The sequence below is a fragment of the Leptonychotes weddellii genome, chromosome 4, assembly GCF_054177405.1.
Source record: "Leptonychotes weddellii isolate Sample4059 chromosome 4, ASM5417740v2, whole genome shotgun sequence".
Classification (NCBI taxonomy): Eukaryota; Metazoa; Chordata; class Mammalia; order Carnivora; family Phocidae; genus Leptonychotes; species Leptonychotes weddellii.
In genome coordinates this window covers 93,543,822-93,565,272 of record NC_138372.1, presented here as the reverse complement: position 1 = coordinate 93,565,272, position 21,451 = coordinate 93,543,822, and the positions used below count along the sequence as shown (strand labels likewise).

The 21,451-nt window shown below is 42.5% G+C and overlaps 1 long non-coding RNA gene across 1 annotated transcript; it reads right to left on the bottom strand.

Annotated features, from left to right (window-relative positions):
• Positions 1-5,216: 5,216 nt before the first annotated feature.
• On the bottom strand, positions 5,217-12,631 carry LOC145720880 (uncharacterized). The gene is made up of 3 exons (XR_014144130.1): positions 12,430-12,631; positions 9,587-9,635; positions 5,217-7,335 (listed from the first exon to the last, which is right to left on the bottom strand). It is a non-coding gene; the product is annotated as an uncharacterized LOC145720880 (long non-coding RNA).
• Between the last annotated feature and the right edge of the window lie 8,820 nt (positions 12,632-21,451).

The following is a 21,451-nucleotide window of genomic DNA, read 5'->3' as shown; positions in this document are numbered from 1 at the left end:
TCGTGGCTGGTGTGACCTTAGATAAGTTGTATAACCCCTCTAGGTCTCAGTTTCCTCATTTGAAAAATAAGGTTAATAATACCTATTTCTTGGAAACTTGGTAAGGATTAATGGTTAAGTATTAGTGAATGTGTAAAGTGTAAGTATGTAAAGTACCTAGCACATAGTGAACAACAAAGAGCTTACATAATTTTTTGGTGTCATCAATAATGACTAATAATGATTAAATGATTAATAGAGAAAAAAGTTACAGAAGTATGAAGGAAGGTATGGCTACACAAGGCTGAGGCCTGCATAGAGATGGGAAGGCTCTGAGCTGTGCCTAGAAGGTCACCCACAGGTGGATAAATGCAGAGGGGGGCATGAGGCAGTGCAAAGGACGCACGCAATAGCGTGATGCTGGGCAAAGTCATGGCGCACCTCTGGGACTCAGCAGAGGAGAGAGTCCAGGAGAAGTGGAGGGATGGACTAGCACAGAGGGCTCCTTCAGGATTTAATTCTGGCCCAGTGGAGTCTTAAATGTGGGGTAGTCATGTGCTAAGTGGTGTTCTGGTATTATCAATCTGGGGCAGTGTATAGGGTGCCTAGGAAGGGAGGCAGGGAGAACAGCTAGGAGATTATACAATCATCCAAGTGGCATGGGGCCTAGATTCCGGGGGCAGCAGCAGAATAAAAAGGAAAGTGTAGCTGTGCCATACTTTGAGGTGGAAGAATCAGCAGGACCAGCTTTAGAGAAGCTTGTCCAGGATCACAGAATCAGAAAGTAAAAAATCAACCCCACCCCACCACCATAATCATTTTTAAGTGTATTGTTGAGTACACTCATATTGTTGTGCAATTGATCGCCAGAACTTTCTCATCTTGCAAAACTGAAACTCTGTACCCATGAAACAACTCCTCATTTCCCCCTCACCCAGCCCTAGAAACCACCATTCTACTTTCTAGTTCTATAAGATAACCCCCCTTCCCCACCTGTTTTTCAACTTGAACGTGAGTATTCATCTGGAATGGGCCTGTTCAGTCTTTTATAGCCTTATTGCATGGGGGTCGGGGATGGGGATTCCACAAGGAGGGTGTGACTATTAGGAGGCGATCTCTAGGAGGCATTTCAGAAGCTACTTTCTATACCAAGCTTCTTGACTTGCTACTCCACTGTTTATGCCCTAGGTCTGGCCAAGTTGTGTGCTGGCTGGGAATACCCTAAGTAAAGGCATAGAGGTGGAAAAGAATGGGAGGTATTCAAGCCACAGCCAGCATGAGACATACCCTAAGTATTCCTTCTCTACCCCCATAGCTACCCATTCATCCTTGTAAGTGCATTTCAAATGCCACTCTCCCTGAGGAGCCTTTCCCCGACCGGATCTAGAGTAGATCTTCCACTTTGGAGTCCTGGGGAATGCCCCCAGAGCATGTCTCTTTATTGGCTATTATCACATTCTGCTTGGTGGGAGACTAGTTGGTATAAGTATACTCCACAACTCTCAGTAGACTGAGTTCTTTGAGGGTAGTTATATTTTGTCAACTTTTAAATCTCTTTTGGCACTAGAACAGGTCCTGAAACACAGTAAGCAACCAAACATTTGCTGAACTGCAAATAATTGTGAGGTCCAAGAGCCTAGATCTGTGCAGATGGAATGCTGTTATGGGCAGTGGTAAGGGAAAGAAACCCCATGCTTCCCAAATAGCCCCACATGGCTGACTTATAGAAAAACAGCTGCCTTGCTGTGACTCTATGGATTAGTCAGGCACTGGGAGAGTCTAGAGGGACTGTGGGCTGTTGGGGACCAGAAGCCACTGATATCTGATCTCTCTACAGGAACTTGGGAAGACTAGTCAGGGTGTCTTATTCTGATTATTCCATTTAAAGAAATGCTCTTCCTGACCTCAGTAAAGCCAATGAGCTAGCAGTTGAAGGGGGAAGGGAACCAGCATTTATTTAACCTATGAGTTTGTCTATTATTTAGTACTCAGAGAATCCTCCATAAGGTGGTATTATATGCCCATTCTGAAGCTGTAAATAAAAACAAAACAAAATTCAGGGGTTAAAAGTAACTAGATGGAACTTAGTAAACAGTTAAAACAGTGAGTCAAATGTCAGCGTGACTGCAAAGAATGGGCTCTATTATCATCACTCAATTCTGCCTATATTTATTGAGTCCCTAATATGTGCAAATCTCTGTGATAGAGTACTGAAGATTTATAAGGTTTAAGGCATGGATCTTATCTTTCAAGAGGCTATAATCTAGAGTTGAATTTGGGGTGGGTAAGTTGGTTGGTGCAGGATAATGGAATTTTAAAAAAATATTTTATTTATTTATTTGACAGAGAGAGAGAGAGAGCACAAGGAGGGGGACGGCAGAGCTGCAGGCAGAGGGAGAGGGAGAAACAGGCTCCCCGCTGAGCAGAGAGCATGATGCAGGGGCTCGATCCCAGGACACCGGGATCATGACCTGAGCTGAAGGCAGACACCCAATCGACTGAGCCACCCAGGTGCCCCAAGGATAGTGGAATTTAATTCAAGATGGTGAACAGTCCTGTACAGAGGGACACCCACACCTACGTTTGTCTGTATATGGGAATATAGTGAAAACCTGATTAATTGCAACTGGGAAGACTGGGACAAGTTTCTTAGAAGAGATGGAGATTACAGAAAAGGTAGGATTCCGAGTTTAAGGGGGAAATCTTATGTCTCATCCTAGCCTTGGCCATGCCTCACTGTCCAATCCTGGGCACAGTACACACCGTTGACACTTTCAGGCGTGACAAAGATTAGGATGCAGCTATGCTTGGTGATGTCCATGAACTCAGACTTAATTAAACCTAAATAAGGAAATGCTGAAGTTGCAACCAAAAGGATAAACCAGAGTAAATTTTTATTTAACATATCAGATTCACAAAAGCTAACGTCCTAAGTGATTAAATGAGAGGCAAGTGCTCTGTGAATAGTAGCACACTGTTTATATGTGAAATACCAAAAGACGAGTCCAGCAATATCTGGGTCTTTTTGTCTGTGTTGCTCTGCAGTTATTTTTGTGACTCTAAATACAGGACTTTACATTTATCTTGATTATAGTTCATCTTGTTATCTTGGGGAGATGGGATCCCGGATCCTGACTCTGTCAATCTTTGTATTTTCTATTCTTAGCTTCATTTGTGCTTTACATTGATAAACGTTTTCCTGTGTTTTCATCCAGTTTGTTGTTAAAAATGTTGCACAGAACAGGACTGAGGCCAGTGGACCTCTAGAGGCAAGCCGTGGTGGATCTGTAATGTCTGGGTACGGTCACCTCCACAGCACCTGGTAGGGCTTGACAAGGACACGTCTGGTAAGCACGGTGACACATATTTGTACCATTTGGCTCCTTCCACCCAGAGCAGCCAGGGCAAACAAAACAACCATGCTCAAATGTTGTATAAAGAGTCTGCAATAATTCCAAACTCATATCTCTTGAGTTTTCTAATTGCTTTCACACTGATTATCTCATTTGGGCTTCCCAAGAATCTCAAGAAAGAGGGTGTGTAGGTGTTGCTCTGCTGATTTTCAGAGATTGCCTAATGTAATCAAGGCTGTCAAGAGTTAAGTAAATTCTTGAGGCTCATGTGGCAATAAGCAGGAGAACTGGGTCTCAGACCTTCTTCTGACTCCCAGACCTGTGATTTTTTTTTTTTTTTACTTGCCTGATAATAGCTGTTTTCACTGAAGTTAAAACAGTCTGGTTCCCTGTCTTATTGAGATGTAATTGACATATGACATTGTAAGCATTTCAGGTGTACAACAGAATGACTTGATATATGTATATAATGCAAAATTATGTTAACGTCGCTCACCACACATAGTTACATTTTTAACATATGTTTACATAGTTACATTTTTTTCTTGTGATGAGAACTTTTAAGATCTTAGCAACTACCCAATATACAATACAGTGCTGTTAGCTGTACATTCCATCCATAGAACTTATTTGGAAGTTTGTACCTTTTGACCATCTTCACCCATTTCCCCCACTTCCCACCCCTCACCAATATGTTCTGTTTCTATGAGTTGAGTTTTTAGATGCCTCATCTAAGTGATATCATAGAGTATTTGTCTGTCTTCAGCTGACTTATTACACTTACTGTAATGCCCTCAGGGTTCATCCACACTGTCCCCAATAGCAGAATTTCCTCTTTATATATGACTGGATAATAGTCCATTGTGTACACACACACACACACACACACACACACACCCCACATCTTCTTTATCCATTCATTCATCGATGAACACTTAGGTTGTTTCCATGTCTTGGTTATTGCAAATAATGCTGCAATGAACATAGGGGTGCACATCTCTCTGAGACAGTGATTTTGTTTCCTTCAGATATATACCCAGAAGTGGTATTGCTGGATCCTATAGTCCTATTTTAAATTTTTTTAAACTTTTTTTTTTTTTAAGATTTTATTTATTTGACAGAGAGAGACACAGCGAGAGAGGGAACACAAGCAGGGGGAGTGGGAGAGGGAGAAGCAGGCTTCCTGCGGAGCAGGGAGCCCGATGCGGTGCTCAATCCCAGGACCCTGGGATCATGACCTGAGCTGAAGGCAGGTGCTTAACGACTGAGCCACCCAGGCGCCCCCTATTTTTAATTTTTTGAGGGACAGTTTTCTTTTCTTGTCGTCCCTCCCTGCACTTGTGAGGACTGGCTAGCTGCATATCTCCCCACTAGACTCTATGCTCCATGAGCTATTATTCATAGCTGCAGCCTTTGTTCCTGTATGGTAGCCAGCACAGTGCATGTGCTCAATGAATGTGTGCTGAATAAATAAAGGATTAAATACAATCTTATTACCTATAATGTAATTGTTAATAACAATCCTTATTTTATTTAGTAGAACTAGGGCTTAAAATTGCTCCCTTCCAATAAGCACTGAATAAATACAGCAACATGACTATACACTGTTCTCTTAATAAAGAACTCAAGACTCTCTAAGTACACTCTGTTTATCCTCACACACACCTTGACAATAGGTATGGGCTAGTGGTATTATCATAATATTACCCACAGGGATAGAGAGATTCTTTATCTCACCCAAGACTGCACAGACATTCTCAGGAACAGCTGTTAATAGATTTTATGTTTCTTTATATTCAGTCCACTGCTGAGGCTGCTAAATCCTACTAAAGCTATCAGGCACCAGAGCCTTATGCTGCTTTTCAAGGGTCTGCAATGCTCCCAAGTTAATTCACGGAAATGGCTGCAGGATTGTGTAAAAGCAGCTGGTTACCTCCCAGCAGAATTAGCTGTAACCAGTTTAGTCACTTGCTGAGAGAAAGCAGGAAATCTCATGTAAAAATCAGTGACATTCCCCATAATATAATAGCAAGTAAATCTATTTCTGAAGAGACCCAGATGCCTTGTTGGTTTAGGAAGATTCAGGAACAGATAGAGATCTGTAGTCTGAAGAATGGGAGAGATTTTAGAGCCAGACCTGGGTCTTTGATTTGGTGATTATGTTACAGATGGGGCAAATCTTTTGAGAATTGTGAGAATGATTTGTCAGTGAAGTTAAACAGAAATGTGGACAGAAAATTTGAGCCACACTCAGTCAGCTGCTGCTCTGCTGACAATAGCAGCTCCTTTCCACAGCCCAAGATCAGCGATGCACTCTCACTCTCCATTCCCACCATTTGGGGAGGGCCCACAAAGCAGAGATGGAGGACAGCCTGCCCAGGCAGACCACAGCCTACTACAAAGTTCCAAAAATGCTGCAAGTACTGTAGAAGTGACTATTTTCCCTTAACCATTTGAGAGTAGATTGCCAATCTGATTCTTTATTAGCCCAGAACTCTGGTATTTCCTACAAATCGAGACATTCTTCTATATACCAACAATACAATCAACAAAAGCAGAAAATTAACCTCAAAGCATTACTGCCATCAGACCTCATTCAAAGTTTAAGTGTGGCAACCCTACTTTTTACAGCTAAAGGATCCAGTGCAAAACCACATGTTGCGTGCGTCAAGCCTCTTTGGTTCACTTCAGTGTGGGACAATTCTTTCATCTTTCTTTAACTGTCTTGTCCTTGCCACATTGGAAGATTAGAGGCCAGTTATTTTGTAGACTGTCTCTTCATTTAGGCTTGTCTCCTATTTCCTTGGATCAGATTCAGGTAATGAATTCTTTGGAAGGAACAACACCGAAATGATGTTGTGTTATTCTCAGTGCATCATACCAGGTGGTGCAAATTTCAATTTTTCCCATTACTGATTGATGTTAACTTTGCTTTAAGATGATGTCCCTCAGGCTTCTCCAGTTTCAAGTTACTTCTTTTCTCTTTGTTAATTAATAAATATTATATGTGGAAAAATATGAAACTATGTAACTATCCTAGTCCTCAACAAACTTCTAATTTACTCATTTATTATTTTGTTTCTGTAAGGATTCATTGTTTCTTTCCTATTTCATTGAATGAATTACAGGTTTTTACTATCATTTATTTTGATACTCAAATTGTTCCCAATTTGCCCAGTGGAAGTCTCTTCAAGCTGGCATTTGTGTATCCCTATCATTCTTTGAGTACTTCCTTGCCTCTGGCAAAAAAAATAATTTATAGGCTCATCTTATACTTTCTCTGCCCCAGACTTGAACTCAGACAGTTCTCTAAGAAGCCATACTTCTTTTAAGTGGAGAATCGTGTTTAGAAGCCAGGAGATGGGCAATAGGTGTGCTTATGGCTAATAAGAAAGACTTCCAAGACTTCTCATTGGACAGAGCAAGGGAATATATGTATGTATACATATACACACTTACATCTATATTTCCATATCTAACTATATATATTACAAACTGCTAGCTCCAAATTCAACATTACAGAGTTCATTCAGATTTTCTGCTTTTCCATAATTATAAGTCCATGTTTGTTGTTGTAAGCTATGTTTGTGGTAATTTGTTATACAGCAATTGGAAACTAATATACCACCCAAAGTTTCTAGCCCTTGTCTACTCTAGGCTGCCATTCTCTGAACTTGCAACACGCCCCAAGATCTAACCAACTTCGGACTTCCTACCAACCAACAAACAGTTTTTGCAATAAGTATTGGGATCCATTAAACTCACTTTTGCTTCGTTGGTATCTTCAGGGATGGGTTTCATGCAAGGAGCCAGCAGCTGGTGCCAGTTTTTACCCTGTCTCCATGATCCCTAGATTTGCATTTGAAGAAGATCATTTTTGATTGGCGGTGGTGATTGGTGGTGAATGAATTGGCAAGACCAGCTAAAGAAAGACCAGTTAGGAGGCTGCTGTTGAAGTCCAGGTAAGAGGTGATAGTGACTTGACTAGAGGACAGCAAGGAATCTGGAGAGAAGTGGATGGATTTGAGGAAAGGCAATAGAAGTCACTCTCAACCTCAGTTCTTGGAGATAAGCAGTGTTAATATGAACTATGTTAATATTGTGGTGTATTTTATTTCTATCTTCCTTTTCTATATATGTGTATATGTAATACTATATTTTTACAGTGTTGGGATGACATTATGTTTATAATTTTATATATTGGTCATTGTCCTTATCTTGTTGTGACCGCTTATCTGAAGAATTAAATCATATTTAAAATGTTATTTTTAATAAGTGATTCCTTTTTCATGGTCCCTGGAACCACAGTAAGACATATTAATGGAAAATTCCCAGAAGAATTTAGGGGAAAATAAATGGAGTGACTGATGCTAAGGGGTAGGGGGAGTACACGCCTGTAGACACCACTGATGGAGAGAAGGAGGAGCAGATACCATCTACGTTGAGCCTACAGCTGGCAGGTGTGGCCTGGGGAGCAGGACCTGGTTCAGTGGTCAGCTGCTGACAACACTACACCACAACCCCCTGCCCTGGCCAGAGCTCACGGTTCCCAGCTATCCTGCATGGGTTATAACTTCTAGCGTCTCATACCAGTCAACAACTTTGTCATATTGCAACTACTTACTAAGTGCTTAAAGTGATCTGGAGTGGATAAGGGTACATTTTCAATGGCCTTTTAGAAGGGAAGCAATAACAGTTGGGTATTAGGAGAGCAGCTGGCTGTGAATTTTTTTTTAAATGAGTCCATTGAACAACACATCAGCCATCCCTTGAGAGCCTATGTGCTCCACTCAGGCCTCGTAAACTTGCCTGCAATACGCTTTTCAGAATGTGCTGTCTGCTTCCCAGGAGTCCTCTCATAGATTACACACAAAGACACACACAACCCGCCCCGCCAACACCCCTCTGCCCTCCTTCTGTCCCTCTCCCATGAGTGCAGGGCCAGAAGAGAAGGGGTCAAGTTAGTGGGGACATATCTTTGGTTCTTCTGTAACCATTCTCTCCTCCCACCTTGCATTCTCCAAACCATATCTCTACTCTTCACCTCCCGCTATGGGGGACAAAGCAGGGTCTCTTTCCCACACACACTTGGAAAGTTGTCAAATAATTTAAGCCAGGGTGTTTGCTGATAACAAAGGTGCTGTAGCTGATAAGGAAAGTGTTGGCTGATAGGCTTAACATCCCAGAAATATTTGCATTTTCATGGGGGCCTTCTGAAGAGACAGAAGGGGTCTTTGGGGAACAGAAGTTCGGGGCAGTTCCCAGGCACAGTCTTAGACCTTGCTAGTCTTTGTGGAAGTCTCCCCACTCGTCTGCAGCATCCCTTTTGGATAAATGCCCACCTGCTTCTAGATGGTGGGGGAGGTCAGAGCTCTGCAGGCCCAACCACCTGGACACCTGCCCCACCCTCATGTCCTGCTTTCCCCTGGTCTCCCTCGCAGCTGAGGGAAGAATGGCGAGGTAGGAGGTGGGGCAATGCTTGTTTCACCCAAAATTGGGAGACACAGTGCTAGAAGATTATTTCCTTTTTTACCTGCATAGTTACATGAGAAACAAATTTCTATAAAGACTATGATTTGAAATGAGCCACCTAAACAAGTTGGACTATCAAACTCCACTTTCCAGTGCACTGTTGAATATAAATCTCCAAACTGGCAAACAATGACAGACAGTTTAGTACCATAAAATAAAAATTGATCTTGTACTTTTCTGTGTTTTGTTGGTATAGGTTCTAAATATCCTTTCATTGGAAGAACTTGCTTTTATTGTGAGATTCTTTCCTATCTTTTAAAACAGCCTTCTTTTCTGTGTTTGGTATTTTTACTGTTTGGTATTATTATTTCCAATCCTTTTTCTTATGTTTTATATTATTCTCATTCTTATTTCTATGTTTGGAGTTACTATTACCTATATACGGTATTACTATTTCTCATGTTTATTTTTTTATAATAACACATCTTTTAAACATCTTTTTGGTATTAAAACATCCTTGGTATTAAAACATGATAAATGACAATGACAGGAGGCTTTGTTCATTACTGGACACCCAGCCCCTAAGACAGTGCCTGGGACATAGTAGACATCAATGAATATGTATTGAATAAATGCACACATGAATGATATATCTTATAAATTATATTCTTATCTGTCACATGAATTGGCAACTCTATCAATTCCTAAATTTTAAAGTTACTCATTCATGACATTCATGGGTTTAGAACACAGAACTGAGAGTCAGATCAATTCCGATTTACCTTAATCTTGGGCAAGTTATTCAGTCTCTACAGGCCTCAGTTTCCACACCTGTGAAAATAGCCAGTAGTTATTTCACAGAGTCATTTGAGGATTGCAGGAGGTGGCATGCAGGTGCTGGGTGGGGTGGGTAACCTTGGTCTGGGATTATTAGACTCCATCCGGGGATTGGATGGGGTGCTCATCTTCCTGGGCAGTGAGGTGTGACTGTCATTCCTGTTTATGCTGCCCAGTCCTTTGGATGCAGTTTATATCCCCCCCAATAATTCTGCTCCTAACATCCGAAGACCATAGCAATGTCGTGATGGTAGAGCAATCTGACACCGGGCTGAGGTGTTGATAGCTAGAATAAAAGGAGCATACCCTTCAGTGAGTTATGATTTTGTTTTTTAAAAGTTTAAAATTTACTTTTTCAACGGGACAAATGTTTTTATTATTAGAAAAACTAAGCACTTAATATTAGCAATTGGTTACATACCTAATTATGTTTTTTCCTCATTCAAAATAAGTATTACTATTTTATAGTTACAGAACAGAGATTAAACAGCTTGATCTTGGGGGTGCCTGGGTGGCTCAGGGCTCAGGATCCTGGGATCCAGCCCCATGTTGGGCTCTTGCTCAGTGAGAAGCCTGCTTCTCTCTCTCCCATTCCCCCTGCTTGTGTTCCTGCTCTGGCTGTGTCTCTCTCTGTCAAATAAGTAAATAAAATCTTAAAAAAAAAACAAACAGCTTGATCATGGTCTCTAGTTAGTAGGTAGAAGAGCTAAGGTTGGAGCCTAGATCTGATTCCCAAAACCATGCTTTAACTACAGTGTGCTGCTGCATGGTGGGGAAAACACATCTATTTGTCTATTTTAGTGGAAAATTTGGAGACTCTATCACCTCTCTAGATAAGATGAAGTTAAAAAATTCATTCAGCCTGTGAACTAAATCCTTTTCCATTCTCAGTGCTAGAGATCAGGCTCTGCCACTTATTAGCTGTGTGACTGAATAAATTACATACCCTCTCTGAACTTCAGCTTCCCTCCTGTAAAGTGGAAATAGCAACTCCTGCCTCTCTCTCTAGGTTGATGGATGTGAAGGTACCTTGTCAAGAGTTATATACACCTGAGGTATTGTTGTTAGTGGGTCTCCGTGATTTCCTAGCTAGCTTCCCCTCTTTTATGGATCAGTTTCATTGATTAAAGAGTTCTTTGCAAAGCTCTTCCTTATTCATATATTTTTAATTACCTGGTTTCCACTTTAATCGTCCACTTCCTTCAACTTTCCCTCACCTTGGGCCATCTTTCACTTAGATTCTGCTGATTAGTCAGGGAACAGAAGTTTTTCAAGTGCCTGGTATTTTGGTCCATTTCATACTCTCTCCTTCGTGCCTCTTCCCACCCCCATCCCCCCACTCTAGGCTTTGAGTCAGTTGTGCTTAAACAGTCTCCAGGCTTCTAGTGAATTGCTGCATTTAAAAATTCTGCCTTCCAGTATTTTCCTTCTTGAATACTCCGTATTTTGTTATAATCCTTTTTTTTCCAGGCAGGAAAAAAGCTGATTGCACCACACGAATGGAGGGAACGGTGGCTCATGACCTGGGAAGGTGGTGTGCTGGGACAGGTGGTGTCAATAGTGTTAGAAATGTCTCAGCATTGGGTGAGCCTTAGCTCTGCTTCTAAATGGGTTTCAGGGTTCCAAGTTTGCATTTGCAATCAAAAACATGGAAACACGCTATCCTCAAAATGGTCATCCTTATTCTAAGTATTAAAGTGAAATAAGTCAAGCAGAGAAAGTCAATTATCATATGATTTCACTTATTTGTGGAACATAAGGAATGGCATGGAGGACATTAGGAGAAGGAAGGGAAAAATGAAGGGGGAGGGATCAGAGGGGGAGATGAATCATGAGAGACTATGGACTCCAAGAAATACACTGAGGATTCTAGAGGGGAGGGGGTAGGGGGATAGGTTAGCCCAGTGATGGGTATTAAGGAGGGCACGTACTGCATGGAGCACTGGGTGTTATATGAAAAAATGAATCATGGAACACTACATCAAAAACTAATGATGTATTATATGGTGACTAACATAACATAATAAAGTTAAATAAAAAATAAAAAAAGAGAAGTTCTTGAACGACCCCTCCCTGTTCTTCAAGGAGTGACTCTGTGCCAGGTTCTATGTTAGGCACTATGGGGATGTCAAGAAGAATGATACACAGTCCGTGACCAGTAGGGCTACTGGGGACAACAGACTCATAGACAACATGAAAATAAAATTAATTCCTCCCTTTCCTCCTCAAACAAATAAAAAAGTCAATCTCAGAACAACACTTCAAGGGGTTCACATGTAACCGACAGTATCTTCTGAGAACAATCTTATGTTAAGGACCACCTCCCGAGTGAGCCTGATATCCTGGAGCCCAGATCACAGCCGTAAGTTCACCCCAGAGAGACCCTTTGCATGCATGGGCCTTCCAAGTGCTTGCTTCAGTTGTCGTCAGCTCGGGGACTGCACCCATCTCCCACTCCTGCACCCTGTCCCCAGGGCACCTAGGGAGTCAAGCCAGATAGGGAAAGCAGTTGCTCCATCAATCCCTAAAGGGGGAAGGGAAGAAGACTTTTTCCATTTGATTCCTCCTCACCTCTGGCCAAGGGCTGCCCTTTCTGTATTATCTCTACCAGCCAGCACCTGGGTTGGCCCTGGCCTGAGCTGGAAGCTTCTCTACAGAGGCTGTGTGGTGTAAAGGACACATCTTCCATTTCCTGAGAAGGTCAAGGCCACTGTCTTAGTTTGCTAGGGCAACCATAACAAAGTATCACAGACTGGGTGGCTTAAACAACAAAAATTTATTCTCTCACAGTTTTGGAGACTGGAAGTCCAAGATGAAGGTATTGGCAGAATTCGTTCCTTCTGAGGGTGTGAGGAAGAATCTGTTCCATGCCTCTCTCCTAGCCTCTGGTGGTCTTCTGGCAATATTTGGCGTTCCTTGGCTTGTTGACATATCACCCCAATCTCTGCCTTCATCTTCACATGGCATTTACTCTGTGTCTGTCTCTGTGTCCAGATTTCCCCTCTTTATAAGGACACAGTCATATTGGACTAGGGCCCATCCTGCTGACCTCATCATAACTTGATCATCTACAAAGATTCTATTTCCAAATAAGGTCACATTCACAGGTCTGAGGCTTAGGATTTCAACATCTTTTGGGGGAGACAAAATTCAACCCCTAAGAGCTACCTCCCTCAGATCGCTCAGCTTCTCCTCAAGATTCCTCTGTATTTCCACCATCTTGCTCTTCCTTGGTTCCAGAGAAGTTTCTCTCTCTTCCTTGCCCAAACTAACTCCTTCCCTGGGTCTCCTAATTCTGTCCCTTCCCACCTCCTCCAGAGCTTCCTATGTCAGTTAGCCTGTCCTGGGCTCCTCTTCAGGACCTCCCAGACTTAGAAACTTGTTTGGGCTTTATATCTGCTTCCCATGGTCCTGCCATTCCTGTGTCCTGTTCTCTTGGTTTGGGTTTTTTTTTTTTTTGTTTTTCTTTCACAACCTGCTGTGTCCATTTCCCCACCATTCACTGCGCCCCTCCTCCCCAAAAAAGCTTGCCCTGTCAGAACTTGAGACGCAGTCGAGTTGGGAGGCCAGGAGTGCATGGTGTGCGGTGAGCTCTCAGCTGTGTGTTAGCATTTCAAGTTTTGGTGATTTCAGCTTCTCCTATTGCTGTGAAGATGGTAATTATGTCTATGTATTCAGCTGCAACTCAATTACTTTCCACCTTTCAACCTCCTCCTAGACAATTTATTTAGAAATGCTACTAACATTTCAATACATCCCCAAACTAAGCCCTCTCCTTGCCTTCTGTGCCCCGCCCCCAACACACATACTCCTGAGCTTCTGTCTGATTTTTCTATTTCTATTAATGGCACCATTACTCTTCTATCAGCTTGGGACACAAACCATGGAGTCACTATTCCCTTTCTTGTGCCAACTCTACCTAACCAATAGCTAAGTTCTGTAAATTTTATCAATGAACCATTAAAAAATATATGCATCTCTATCCATCCTGTCCTTCCATTTCTATCACCCCAAGCCTAGATCAGGCTATTTCCCCTCTAGACTATACCAGTAGCCTTCTAACTGGACTCCTTGTCTCCAGCCCCTTGAAAATCACAATCACACTGCTGCCAGATTACTCTTCTTAGAATGCAACTTGATCATGGAAACTCTCTTGTAGAAAAGCATTCAATGGCTCCCTGTTGCTTGATGTAGGAAAGAATGTTACAGTTCGAAGCCAGGGGCCAAGAAAGAATTCTTGAGACATCTTTGGTGCAAAAAGGTGATTTTATTAAAGCACGGGGACAGGATCTGTGGGCAGAAAGAGCTGCACTGGGGGTCATGAGGAGTGGCCCTTTATATACTTTCAAGTTGGGAGGGGGTTAGGGATAGCATGTAAGTCTCTAAGGAATTTGGAAGCAAGGTTTCCAGGACCTTGAGGGGGCTAGCTATTGTTGGGAAAAGGTCGTTTATTACCGTCTAATAAAACCTTAGTCATGAGACCCTTCAGATGTATATCGGTGGGCCATATGCTTGGGGGTGATTGCCAACATGTATCTTGGGGGTTTAGAGAGAAAGGAAATTTCTAAAGGAATTTTTATATGTTAAAGTAGACTTAGAGGATCCTGGGGGAGGGAGGGTTGGGCTAGGATTGCCTTTTGCCCTTAGCAAAGTGTCAACATCTAGGCAGTTGAGTCCCTAGAGGAATGTCACTCTGCCTGTTTTCAAGGACTTGTCAGTGAGCTGTAGGTAGTAAGGAAATTTAATACTTTTTCTTCTGCCTTTTTTCCCCACATCATTGCTTATCAAATAAAGCCCAAACTCTGGCATTCAAATGCCTTTATAGTATGGATTTCTTCCTTCTAGCCCATTTCCCTGTAGCCCTCTAAGCTTTGGCTACACATTTCAAACACACACAATGCTTTTCCACTTGTGGGTCTTGGTATTCCACCCTCTATTTTTCAGTGCTCTTCTTAAGTATACTTTCCTTTTGGTTGAAGCCTTGCTCGCTTTACTAGGGTGAATTCTCTCCCTTTGCTGGTCTTCAGTATCTTACTTTGTATCTATCCCTCCTGTGGCCCTGAACACAATCTGTCCTATATTCCCTGGTAGGTAAGAGGACAGAGACATTCTTCTGTACCATTTTCATATCTTCTGCAACTTCTAAAACAGTGTCTGATGCATGTAGATACACATAATTGTTGAGACTCTTGACCTGATTTGAAGGGTACTCAGCTTTCCACACCAAGTTTCTTTTCAAAAGGACTTCAACAGACAAATGTGAATGAATGCTGCAGTGGAGTGTAAAATCAGAAGTTCATCTCTCAGCCCACAGGAGCTACTGCTTACCCCTCTGACAATGTTTCTTCATGGCTTCCCTTTGCCTGTCATTCACGCTGGGGGAAATTCATGGTTTTGGAGGGAAGTGTGAACATACGACTCTAAGACATACCTCCTTCCTCCCTTCCCACACTCCTTTTTCTTCCTAATCCTGGCAGTCTCTCAACTTGTACTTCTGGCTCAGATTCTTTTATCTCTCTGCTTTTTTTCTTTCTGCTTTTTCCTCTTTACATTATTGACCCTGTCCCCATCCCCATCCAGTTGTAAACAAGATTCTGAGTGTGGGACTGGGCTGGGGATAGGAAGCAGAGAGAATCAGACATTAGAGCTGGGGAAAGGCTAGCCCATGGGGCCAAGTTATGGCCCCCTCAGGTTTCTTCCTTTGCCCACAGCCAGGCTTCAGACTTGTCATCTAACTGCCTTCCTCACTAACTGGGGACTCACAGACTTGCAGCAACCTCTCTTTGTCCCATTGGTATGAGTTAATCAGGAACAGAGAGGCTTTCAAAGTGAAGGCTTTATTCAGAGACCTATGGAATGCAAAGTACTTTCTTCTTCCATTTACAGAACAAACAGCTGAGAGTCAGGAATTCTTCTCCCCACAAAGCCCCGCTAGCCATTCCTTCCCTCCCCCTGGCTTCTCACCTCTAGATCCCTCTACCCAACAAGTGCACTATCAAATGACTGTGGGTGCCCCCAAGGAGGTACAATTTAATCTTCAACCTGTTTCTCCACAGGATTGCTTTTCTGGAGCACATTTTTGGGAGAGCATAAATGTTTTAGGTCTGATCAACTGGCATTCCTTGTCCTCCCTATGGCCGGCCCCTCTATTAATGCATCTCCTTGTCTCCATCAGCAGTCTCTTTGTAAACCTGTTTTGTCATCTCTAGCTGCATCAGTAATGCTTCCCTTGCTGTCATGATTTCTCAAGCCCAGTCTACCCCAAATCACCCATGTGTTTGGAGACCATTGCAGTGGGCAGAAGGATGGCTCACTTGGACATATCCAAGTGCACGGGCAGCCCTTGTTGGTCACAGAACAAGCCCAGTACCTCATGCACTCCAAATACTCTCAAATAAACCAAGTCCTTTACTTGTTAAGTTGAATTTTCTTTCTGGTGCAAGCATTTTCAGGCTAAGAGGACACTTTGTAGAGTATGTTAAACTCATATGAAACACATTTGTGAATCTGAGGTATTCTTCATATCTTTATCACTACCGTTATTACTCAGAATAACCTGGTTTTAGCACATTATGACAGGAAAGGTGGTATTCCTCGAGTATACTACAACTAATCATGCTTGGGTCCAAATTTCTTGGGAATGTAACAAATGTCTAGAGATTTTGCTTTCTGAGCAGATCTCAGTATATGATATCTGTAACTCCCAGGGCCCCTAGGGACAGTCAACTAGTGCGACAGTAATCTTCTGAAAGTGGTTGGTCAATTACAACCCTACCCAACAATATGAATAAAATTCACAAACAAAATGTTGAAAGAAGACAGTCATAAAAAATAAAATACTATAGGATTCCATATTTTAAAGTTTAAAAACAGGGAAAACAAATCTATCATGCTAGATGTCAGGATAGTGGTTACCTTGGGGAGGAAGTGACTGACACAAAATGGGGAGCACCCAGAGTACTGGCAATATTTCTTGAACAAGTATGTTCACATTGTGAAATTTCATAGTGTTATACATTTGTGAACTGTACACTTCTTTATATGTGCATTGTATTCTAATAAAAAGTTCTTAAAAATGTAGTTTGTCAAGATTCTGGCTGCTGTGCTTGGGAGCAGTGACAGATGAGAATTACATTGCTACAGTACCACTCCAGTGACTCTTGCAGGTAGCAAGTTCCTTCCAACATCCACAAATGGCTGTAGAAGGGGCAGACCCAGGGGCAGACTCTCAGTAAAAGTACAAGGTAAAACTTAAGGAGATCTAGGAATTTTACTGGACATTCCTCATGCTCTAGGATGAATCCTAAAATAAGGTGGGGAGGGTGAGAAGGACTTCTGAATCCTAAAATAAGGGGGTGGGGAGGGTGAGAAGGACAATTCTCCCATTAAGAAAGCCAAGGAGGGGAAGGTAGCCTTCCCTGCTCCCTGGCACTGGGCAGTGGCGATGTGGCCCAGGCTTGGCCAATGGATGCTTTGACCCTGATATTTGAATTTTGGGGGCAGTTGAAACTCTTCTAGACAGCAGAGGCAGAGGTGCCTAGGGACTTAGTATTGAGTGTCCAGTAGAAGCAAGAGTCCATCAGCAGTGGAGCCTGCCACAGCCTTTTGACAGCCTGTTTTTGTTGAGTGATCTGAACGAGTTCTTGGCTGCCTAGACTTTCTTAGATTCTGTCTCACTTCTGAGCCTCCTCATCAGTTCTGAGGATAATACCTAAACTTTTTCTAAATTCCTTTTCTGGTTAAGGTAATCAGAGTGAGTTTCTGTTATTTGCATTCAAGACCCTTGACTAGTAGGAGAGCTCCCCAGCAAAAGAGATTGTCAATTCTCCTTGTAATTCTTTACTCAAATTTTATCACATGGCTTCTCATTCAAGAACTAGAGATTATTTGGGGTTAACTATGTTCCTGTTTCAAAAATACCAACATTCTTACAGGACAATTAATCATTCATACTTCAATGTGAAATTTTTCAACTCAGTTGCTTTTTCCTTTATATCTATCTGAGATCAGTACATTAAGAAAATAGGATGGAGGGAAGTGTGGTTCAGGAAAAGTTCATTTTGGGCTTGGGGCATTTTAGGGAGGGCAGGAATGAGATAAGGTACTAAGTGGGGAGACTTAGGACGTCAGAGGGTCTCACAAGGTCACAGGGTCTCACGAGGTCACAGGATTCATTTGGGATAGGGAAAAGAAGACACCACAACATAGGAAAGGGATCAGAACAATATGTCAGAGAACCAAAGATAAATTTTGCAATTTACCTTCGGGTTGGTCTTTTGCATTTAAGTATTTTTTGTTTTGTGTTAGGGTAGGTAATTGGGAGCTCTGGCCTCTTAGAGTTCTGGGAGTGATTACAGGTGATTTATCATATCATTGCAACTCCCAGCTTATGTACAGACACCATCAGGAGAAGCAGTGTGGGTTCAGGATCCATCCTGCTAGACTAATCTTCATAAAACAACAGGAGCTCACTCAGAACTAGTTATGCCAGACTAAGCTCATTTCCTTTGTTGACAGGGTTACCAGGCTGGTGGGTTTCAGCAGGATATAGACCTGTGAGCCTGGTACAGTTAAGTGGATTTGTAATTGGTTGAACCATCACACACAAAGACTAATGATTAATGAATCTGTGTCAACTTTCAGGGAGGTCTCTAGTCATTTGCTGCGGGGTCTCAGTCAACATTGTTATTAATGACTTGGAAGGGTTCACAGAACATAGTGATCAAATTTGCTGAGAGAGTTAGCAACTACGTTGGATGACAAGATCAGGATTTAGAATGCTCTCAGCAGACTAAAGCAATGTCCTGGGTATAACAAGGTGGGATTTAATAGGGATAAATGGGAAGTCATACACTTAGTCCTAAAAAGCCAACTGTATGTGTAGAGACTAGAGGTGACCTGGCGTAACTCGAACACAGCTGAGGGAGACTTACCCTGAAACAGGGGCCCAGTGTGCGTGAGCTCTGTCTGCCTCACTGTGCCTTGGGCCACACCTGCCGAGTGTTCTTCGTTCTGACTGCTGCCCTTAAAGAAAAACAGGGACACACTGAAACATGTCAGAGGCAGGGACCCAACCATGAAGGGGCCCTGGAGCCATTTTGTAGGAGAGCAAACAGCTGAAGGATGCCTACCCTGGAGAAGAAAGGGCTTGGAGTCAGGTCACCTGTTTTTAATTATTTGCCAGCTGGCAAAGTGGAAGGTGACTAGGTATGTTTTGGTGGTTTCAAACTCACAGATGTGGGTAGAACTTTTGGCTTCTACCTAAAATATAAAACTTAGGGAAGCTTTCCAACAATTAAGGAAGTAGGAAAGCACAATAGTAAGACCAGGCTTAGGAGTTAGGCCTTGGTTCAAATCTCAAATATTCCACTTATTAGCTGTGCTTTTGGGTAAGTTTATTATACTTTTTCTATTCCCAGGAGGATTAACTGAGCTACTATAGCACCTAGCCTATGGCCTCCCACACATAGGAGCTCAATAAATGAGAGCTAATTGCTAGAGGTTGTTACTCCAAAGTATTCAGGTGGAAGTGAGTTTGAGCAGAGCTGGAATGAGGGAGAGGGGATTTTATGTATTTTATGTGATGGTTGGGGAGAGGTTGGCTGGTAGGACACATTTAATTCTGAGATTTGATGTCTTTTTGACAAAATGAAATGTGTGTCCCAGCAGAGGAAAGGTATGCCCCCGTATCTCTATTTTCTTCCAGACTTGTTCCCAGAACAGCTAGGTTTTGTGATTTATTCTGCCTAAGAAGTTGTTTTTTCCCTCAAACTCTGCACTTTTAAAACTTGACTTTTGGGCCAGATGTAGAGTATAAATCCTAATCTTAATGATAGCATCTCTTTGCTAAGGCCTTATTATAGGTTAGGCAGTGTGTTAGGCACCTTCCATATATCTTTATGACAACATTTTAATATGACAAAGGAATATTGTATAATAAATATCATATAATAAACATTTAATATAATGACATAGGAATATTGTATAATAAATATCATAGAACATTTTAATATGATAATATGAAATATTATATAATAAATGTCATAGGAACATTGAGAGGGAAGAATTCTAATTCTAACTAGAGGATTAGGAAAGGCTTCTTGGAGAAAGTGGCATATAAGTTGGGTCTTAGAGGATGAGTAAGACTTTAATTGATGGGAGGCAGTGGGGGCAAGGCCTTCCAGGCTGGGAAATGGCTTAAACAAAAGCACAGAAGTAATTAGTGGAGATAATGAGCCATCTTCCCAGGGCAGACTCTGCCTTTTTGATTATGGATGCCATCATCCTTGCCATTAGTGTTGATAGTATGTTAGTATGAAATTATAGGAAAGATTTTGCAGTCAATGACTTTGTTACCATTGCTCCTGTCCTGAGGTTATTTTTGTCTGTTATTATTCAGGTAGATGGAATGCTTACAACATGTGTGCAGAGCCGTGAGGTCTGAGGCAGGTGACCCGGGACAACTCAGGAAGGGAGCTTCAGGCAGGGAGAGCTACCTAGCAGGTAAGGAGGTCTCAGATCCCACACTGAAGTAGGCCTTCTCCACGTACCTGAGAGAGGCTTTTGTGGCTTCAAGAAGCCCCTTTCTAGCTGGAAAAAAGTCCACCGTGTGAAAAGGGCTCCGTGGATGGGAATCCAGCAATACTCAGGCTGGAGGTCCTTTGCAGTTGTTTTCATGCATGCCTTTACTCACTGGACGAGGAAGATGAGAGTGACTGGGGCCCAATGGTAAGTCACAGGGAAGCAAGACCTAAGGTCAGGGTGGTTTCCCAAGGATGGATGGAACCGCCTCCACCCAACCCAGTCTGTCTGCTTTCAGCAAATTAGGCCCTCTGAGAGTACCTACACATAGCTCTAAACCAGCCTTAGGGCATGACCGTGCTTGGGGAGCTGCCCTAGCCCATGTTTACCACAACTGGCTTATCAGTGAATAAGGAGTAGGGTTAGTGATGACTCCAGAATTTCCAGATTTGTGGCACTTAGGGACAGAAATCAGGTTGGTGGAGATGTTGGGATTCTTGTCTTAAAGCTGTTTTTGCATAGCAAGCACTATTTTTACTTGGATGGCACAGTGTAAGTCAATAAACAAAGCAATGCTTTTTTTTTTTTTTTTTTTATTTGACAGAGAGAGACATAGCGAGAGCAGGAACACAAGCAGGGGGAGTGGGAGAGGGAGAAGCAGGCTTCCCGCTGAGCAGGGAGCCCGATGTGGGACTCGATCCCAGGACCCTGGGATCATGACCTGAGCCGAAGGCAGACGCTTAACGACTGAGCCACCCAGGCGCCCAACAATGCTTTTAAAATACACTTGCATTCACATTTCATGTCAGACTAAGAAAATGACCACTGTCCATATTGGTGGGAGAGATGCTGGTAGAGATTAAAAGGACTGAATGTTAAGCTACCCCTTAGCAGGTAGACCGTGTAGAACTGGGACAGACAATTGATGCCTGGAATTATTCCTGGGTCTTGGCCCCAGACTGAAATGGGATTCAGGGATAGGACTCCACTGTCCTTGGTGGAGGAAATGTTTAGTTCTCTCTGGAGAAGTGGGGAACTAGGAAGGATCAGAAGCCCAGCTGAAGAGGAGCTGCAACTCAGGGCATGACATAGGATCCCAGGAGTCAGTCTTGCCATGCCTCATCTAAGTCAGGATATCAGTCCCACCCTTCACTCAGCTTCTACTTTTTGCTAGACACGGGGACATATATCAGGTGCCAGACATAGACAAATTAAGATCCTGATCGCAAAGAGCTGCAGATTCAGGGAGAGAATGGTCAAAGTGAAGGACTAAATTGAAGTGGGAGTCA